Below are 6,000 nucleotides of genomic sequence, written 5' to 3'. Positions count from 1 at the left end.
GGGGGGGGTGTATGGGGATGGGGTGCTGTGGTGCTATAGAGCTGGAATAAGGGTGTATGGAGTGGGGACATTCAGGGTCACGGGGTAGGGGGTGGTGCGTATCGGGCTGGGGGACCTGTAGGGCCATACAGCAGGAGATGGGGTCTGTTGGGCTTGGGGGGGCTGTAGGGCTGTCGGTGAGGTAGGAGGTGTGGGCTTTTGGGCTGTTGTAGGACTGTGGGGTGGATAGGGAGTACGGAGCTATGGGGTCGTGTGGATGGGGGCTGGGGGTGGAGAAGGCAGGAGGTGTGGGGGTCTGTAGGGGTGTGGGGCTAGAAGGCGTGAGCTGGGTTGTGGGACAAGGGGCTAGGGATGTGGGCTGGGGGAATTGAGATAGGGGTTTTAGGGCAGGGAGGCAGCTGTAGGGGTTTGGATGTGCTCTTGGGGTGGAGCGTGTGGGTGAGAGGGCTGTGGGATAAGGGGATGTTGGAGGACTCTAGGGCTCGGCGGTGTGGGCTGGAGCCCTGGGGGACACGGATGTGGGCTGCAGCGCTGTGAGCATGGAGGGACTGAGGAGGCCAGTCCCCTGGGAGTCTGGGCCAGCGTGGGCCAAAGGAGGAGGCGCGTTGGATGGGAATTGAGGGCCAAGGGGATGGGATGAGACGTTACAGCAGGCTGTGATGGATGTGGGCGCACATCCATCACACATGTGTGGGGGTGAGGATGGGCTGGGAGAGCCCTGGGGGTTTGGTGCTGCCTGTGGGACCAGGGGTGTGAGAAGGCTGTGCTGGAGGGGGCTGGCGGCGGAGCCCCTCAGGCTCGCATGCTCTGAGGCGAGGAGCGGCAGGGGCCGGCAGGCTGGGAGAGGAGAGGAATCTGTCTGGAGCGGGTGCTTCCAGGGCTGGGTGCTCCCTCCCCTGTGGTGGCATGTCCCCCAGGGCTTGGACTGCTGCAGGCTGCGGGGTTGTGGATGCTGCTGGTTACTGTCGGTAGCTGCAGACTGGTGAAACTGGGAAAACGTGATGCATTTGGAAGAGGACTCTGGGTCAGCAGAGACTGCTGACTCTGAAGCCAGGACGTGTTTAAGTTCTCACAGTGAGGATTGCTGCTGGATGAATTTACTGGGGCAGATGTGCAGCCAGGTGTTCGGCAAGGCATCCTCTCGCTGCTCTGGCTCTGTGCATGCTTGGCCTTCCCCAGTAATTTTCATGGCTTGCAGTAATAGTCCTCTGCTGTGGTTCTCAAATCGGCAGTGGCTGGTGGGGTTTAGGGGTCAGACCTCCTGCACTGGGGACTGCACAAGCAGATGGAGGGCTCAATCATTTGCTTCTGCATTTAAAGTACCATGCTATGTAATTTGTGCTGTTTTGAAGCTCTTAGACCTTTGTTAGTTTTTTCTCCTCCCCTTTTTTTCGGCATCTCCCAAGGAAACCACTTGCTGGTGTGTTTCTTGAGTTGCAGCTTTTTGCCATTTCAGCTTATCTGCTGGAAATGCTGCTGTTCCTGTTCCCTGAGCAACTGGTTTATACTAGGACAGGGGGAGGAGATTTGAGTCCAGTGCTGAGTGACGCTGTCACTGCGCAACCTGACTATTTAGAGGGATATGACTTGCCCATTTGTGCCCAAATTTGATCCGTTTTTCCTTTATATAACCTTACCAGAAATCTGCTGTTGCACATTGAGCTGAATGGCAGAGACCTGCTGGTGTGGAGAGCTTGTGCTTTCCTGGTGCATACATTTGCTCCTCTGAAATGTAAATCTGCTCTCGGGTCAAACTTTATTCTTCTCTTTTAATATATTAAATACTCTGAGCCCTTGTTTTGAGTGGGAGATTGCTCTGACTACTTCAGGCTTGTCTACGTTAGAAGATGGATGTACTTGCAGGGTGTTTAGATAAAGTGGAGAGGGTCAGTTGAGTAAAATACACACCACGAGTGTTATCAGCCTCTTGTTCTAACAGCTCCACCACACTTTCCGACAATGCGTGGTGATGACGGCGACCTTTTTTCCCCGGTAAGACAACTGCTTGTTATACCAGCTGATTTGTGGAGTGGGCAGGCTGTTTGACGTCTGATCAGCTAGCGTGATTTTTCACATGTAAATGTGGTTTTGTGTGTAGACACGTATCTGAAGGATGGTGAATGTCACAGCTGTCATTCGTAGCTTCTGTGTGCATTAACTTGACTGTCGTAAATGTCTGTCAGTTGACACTATAATGATCCCTTTCTCCCAGCAAAATTCCCAATCCCTGAACCTTTTTCTCCCTGCTGCTGAGTTACAGTCAGGCTTTTTGCATGTTTATGATAATGGTTCTCATTCTGGAAGTGTGTTGGTGTTCCCAGCATGTTGGGAGTCATGGCAGTGCATCGTTAACTTGCTGTGTGAAATCTGCTGCAGCATCCCTGGATTTACAAGAGTTTGCATGGACACCCCGCGTGGATGCTCGCCCTGAACATGATCCTGCGTGGATCGTGACCTCTGTACCATGTTTGTACAAGCAGCGGCTGCAGTTTTCCTTGATCTCAGTGTTACAAATGCTGGACAGTGACCATGAGAATAGTCTGCTCTTACCTGTAGGCACCTCTTCCAAACTGGCAGTGGGATGGGAGTTCGGGGGGGCCATGGTGTGCACGGTTGCAGCACTGGGAAGCAGGAGGTAGCTGGGGATTATTTGAGGGCTTGGGTGCTGCAGTGAATGATGCGTGTTAGATATCGAAAATGGACTTTTAATGATTTAGAGGCTTTCTGATTGTTTCTGGTGCTCTGTCAACTTGTTGGACATTTACTTTGGGTTAAAAGACTTCATGTGAGGACACTTATGCTTGTTTTATAGTGACGAGGTTTTTATGAGAAACAGCTGCTAAATTTACCTGCAAGGAGAAGCCTGACAATTGTTTGGGAAGCAGCTGGGACAAGCTAGGTAATGTTCAAAAAATGTTGTTTTCTGTAGTGTGGGATCAATCTAAGTGATTGCTTAACATCCTGGTGTGGCTGTGAGATGGCTCTGAGACGTACAAGCTCTGCTGAAAGGTTTATTATAGTAGCAAACATACTCCTTCAAGTCCGCTTAGTACAGCAGCAAAACAATGGATTTTGGGGATTCAGCTTCTAAAAAAAGTAGCCAGACTGAGTTTCAAAGTGGCCTTAGTGTATCAGAGAAGAAATTTGGGTAGTTGTCTTCTGCCTGTGTGTCACCCTGTCTCTGTTGTGGTCTGTTTTCACTCTGCAAAGTGTGAAATTAACTCTTGCCCTTGGTGCCAAGCCTGATTACTGGCTGCTTTGCTCATCTGTTGAGGTGCGCGATTCCTCTGGAGCACCTTCGCTTGCGGTTTCCCTGCTTCCTGGGGGCAGGGAGGATGTTGCAATAAGTTCTCCACAGCAGGCATGGTATTTAATTATAGCTAACTTTGCCTTTCTGTACTCCTTTAAAAATAACTTCAAGGGTTTGGAAATAGGGAATATGAAATTTTATCTTCCTGACACTTCATGGAAAGTTGAAGATTGGCAAATTAAAGGGACCTGATGCTGTGGGAGGAGGGTGGAAAGGCAGAGGTGACAGAAAAGAGTCTGCGTGGTGTCCACCCCACCAACCCCTGCCTTCTCCAGAGTACAGCATCTGAAGGTGTCCAACACATCAAGAACAACTTTGGAATAACTTTAAAGTTGAAGGGTTTTCTCTTAGATCTTATTCCTATATCTTGATTTATTTTACTGATGATGATTAGATGCATTTTCTAAATGAAAAACAGTAAATATGGACTGGACATGTGGCCAGAGAAATTCACATTGCCAATTAAATGAAAGCATTAATGAAAGAAGTGAGTTGATGGTCAAGGCTAAGGTGCTTCAGTTGGTGGCTAGTTGTCAAGGCTCTGCAGTGCAGGAAAGCTGCTTAAACAGTAGGTGTCTTCAGTGCTGGTGGGTAAGGAAATCACAAAATAGGTATCTGGAGCAGGGATTTAGTTTCTTGTATGTATGATAAAGCTGTATCTGAGGGAATTTAGGTTACAAAGCTTTGTCACTGAGATTTGGAAGTATTTAGAAAAAGGGGTAGGACTGCTTTTGTGCTTTCTCAGAAGGGGGTCCTGCTGGAAGCTTCTGGCAAAAATGGCCTTTTGCCTTTTATAACAGCCAAACACAGTTTATTAGTTGGACACCTGTGAAAAGTATCTCTGATACTCATGCAACTGCTTTGCAAGATGAGAGCGTGGCCAGAGTTGATGGGGTAGGGGTCTGGATAAATCAGAAAAAGAAGACAGGTTAATTTTAGGGATGTGCGTGGTGTGGGAAACTTTACCAATGGTAGAACATGGGAACTTTTCTAATTAAGGGTTTCTTACCCCTCAGTTGTGGTGGAGAAACCTGTCCACGGTCAGTTCTATGCATTTCATGTTTTCCCTTCCTCAAACAACTTTTGGCAGCCTTCCTCTTTTTGTGCAGTCATTTTGATTCCTGGTCCTGCTGAAGCTGCTCCCATATTTAAAGATATCTCCTGATAAGGGAGCTGCTAAGCTGTCCTCCGCCCCCTGAATCTCATTCCAAGAGCAGGGTTATAAACGCTCGGCTGTGCCAGCAAAAATCCCTTGTTCCTTCCTCCGTCTCATTTCGGGTCTCTTTGATGTCAGCATGGTATTTAGTTCCTATTTTTTTATAAGTCTCGCTGCTTGGACTACCTGTTCTCAAAAGACCATCTCCCCTTCTGAAGTGCTGGGCCCAGCTTTTTCTGTGCAGTTCTGCAGTGTTTCAGACATCTCAAAAATAAAGTTTGAATTGGGTACAAAACAGGCATTTCCTGGAAGAAACGAGCATGTTTGTGGGCATGGTGCTGGAAGCTGCATTCCTACTATTACACCTGGTAAGCGTTTGTGTTTAGCTGGGGGACTGATCTGAGCTGGGACACTAATTGTTTTGTGCCATTTTTTTTGTGAACAGAGCAAATGCTGGTCCATAAAGTCATAGGAGATGCCCCTGGCAGTAAATGCTGTGGAACATGTTGTTTTATCACATAAACTTAACTGCCCACTGTGTTTATTACAATTTAAATGTGAACTTTGTCAGGGTCTGAGGCTTTCATACTTCCTGGTTACATCACTGAGCTGAGTCCTCTGGGTGTGAGACACGTGCGCAGACTCCAAACGAAATCACCAATTTCTGCAGGTAAGCAGAAAGCAAGATGTGATAGACCTTGATAAGCCAAACGAGAAGGAAATGCAAAGATAGAATTAAAGATAAGGTCTCTCCCTAGGGGGTGAATGTGCCACTGTGTAACACTAAAAATATTAGGCAGGAAAATAAACCCCAGTGGAAAGCTAATGTGAAGAAGGGGATGCAAACAGCAGGTTGAGGTAATGAGAAAGATATGGGGAGGATGAGAAGCAGTGGAGGAGAGGGAGATGGGTTTCTGGCTTTTGCCAAAGCAGATGGTGGGACTTACAAAGAGGTGGTGGCTTGCCAGGGTTTGCCGGGAGGCTTGGCTTCGTGCTGCCGTTCACGCAGCCTACGGGATCTGATCACGTAACGTGATCGTTGGGATCCGTTCAGGGAGTGGAAATCTGCTGAAAGCCAGGTCCAGGAGTCTTGGTGCAAATCTCTGCTCCTTGCTTGTACCCTGGCTGCTCCATTTTCAGAACATACCTCATAAAGCATGAGCAAAAGCATTTCTTGTAGATCAGTGAGCATCTAGAGATAAAATCATCTTAATGTAAATGCAGCTTAATGCTTATAAGCAAAAGCAAGTCCAGAAATTAGAAATGCTTTGTGAATCCATGAGGTTTCTTGGGTTTTGGGGGGCACTTCTGCACAGAGGCTGCAAAATTTGGATTTTTTTGTTTTTTATTGCTTCGCTGTGAAGTTAAAGGCAGGAAGGAACAAAACAATCTGTGGCCTGAAATATCAAGCTGTATTCAGTAGGTTTTGCCAATAGCAGTAAGAGATGAATTGTGTTAAAGCCAAATCTGCAGAAAAAGCTTTTTATTTTCATCTATTGATGTGAAAAGACTGGATCTTTGTTGACGAGAGGGG

At 47.7% G+C, this 6,000-nt stretch overlaps 1 protein-coding gene across 4 annotated transcripts in view; it reads left to right on the top strand.

The window, feature by feature from the left end:
- Positions 1-6,000, top strand: part of ANKS1A (ankyrin repeat and sterile alpha motif domain containing 1A) — a 109,795-nt gene that overhangs the window by 539 nt on the left and 103,256 nt on the right. The gene's annotated exons all lie outside the window — the stretch shown is intronic.

The sequence above is a fragment of the Haliaeetus leucocephalus genome, unplaced genomic scaffold (assembly GCF_000737465.1).
Source record: "Haliaeetus leucocephalus isolate CR32 unplaced genomic scaffold, Haliaeetus_leucocephalus-4.0 Scaffold1000, whole genome shotgun sequence".
Taxonomy (NCBI): Eukaryota; Metazoa; Chordata; class Aves; order Accipitriformes; family Accipitridae; genus Haliaeetus; species Haliaeetus leucocephalus.
The sequence above is the reverse complement of the archived record's forward strand: the minus strand, read 5'-3'. Positions and strand labels throughout refer to the sequence as shown.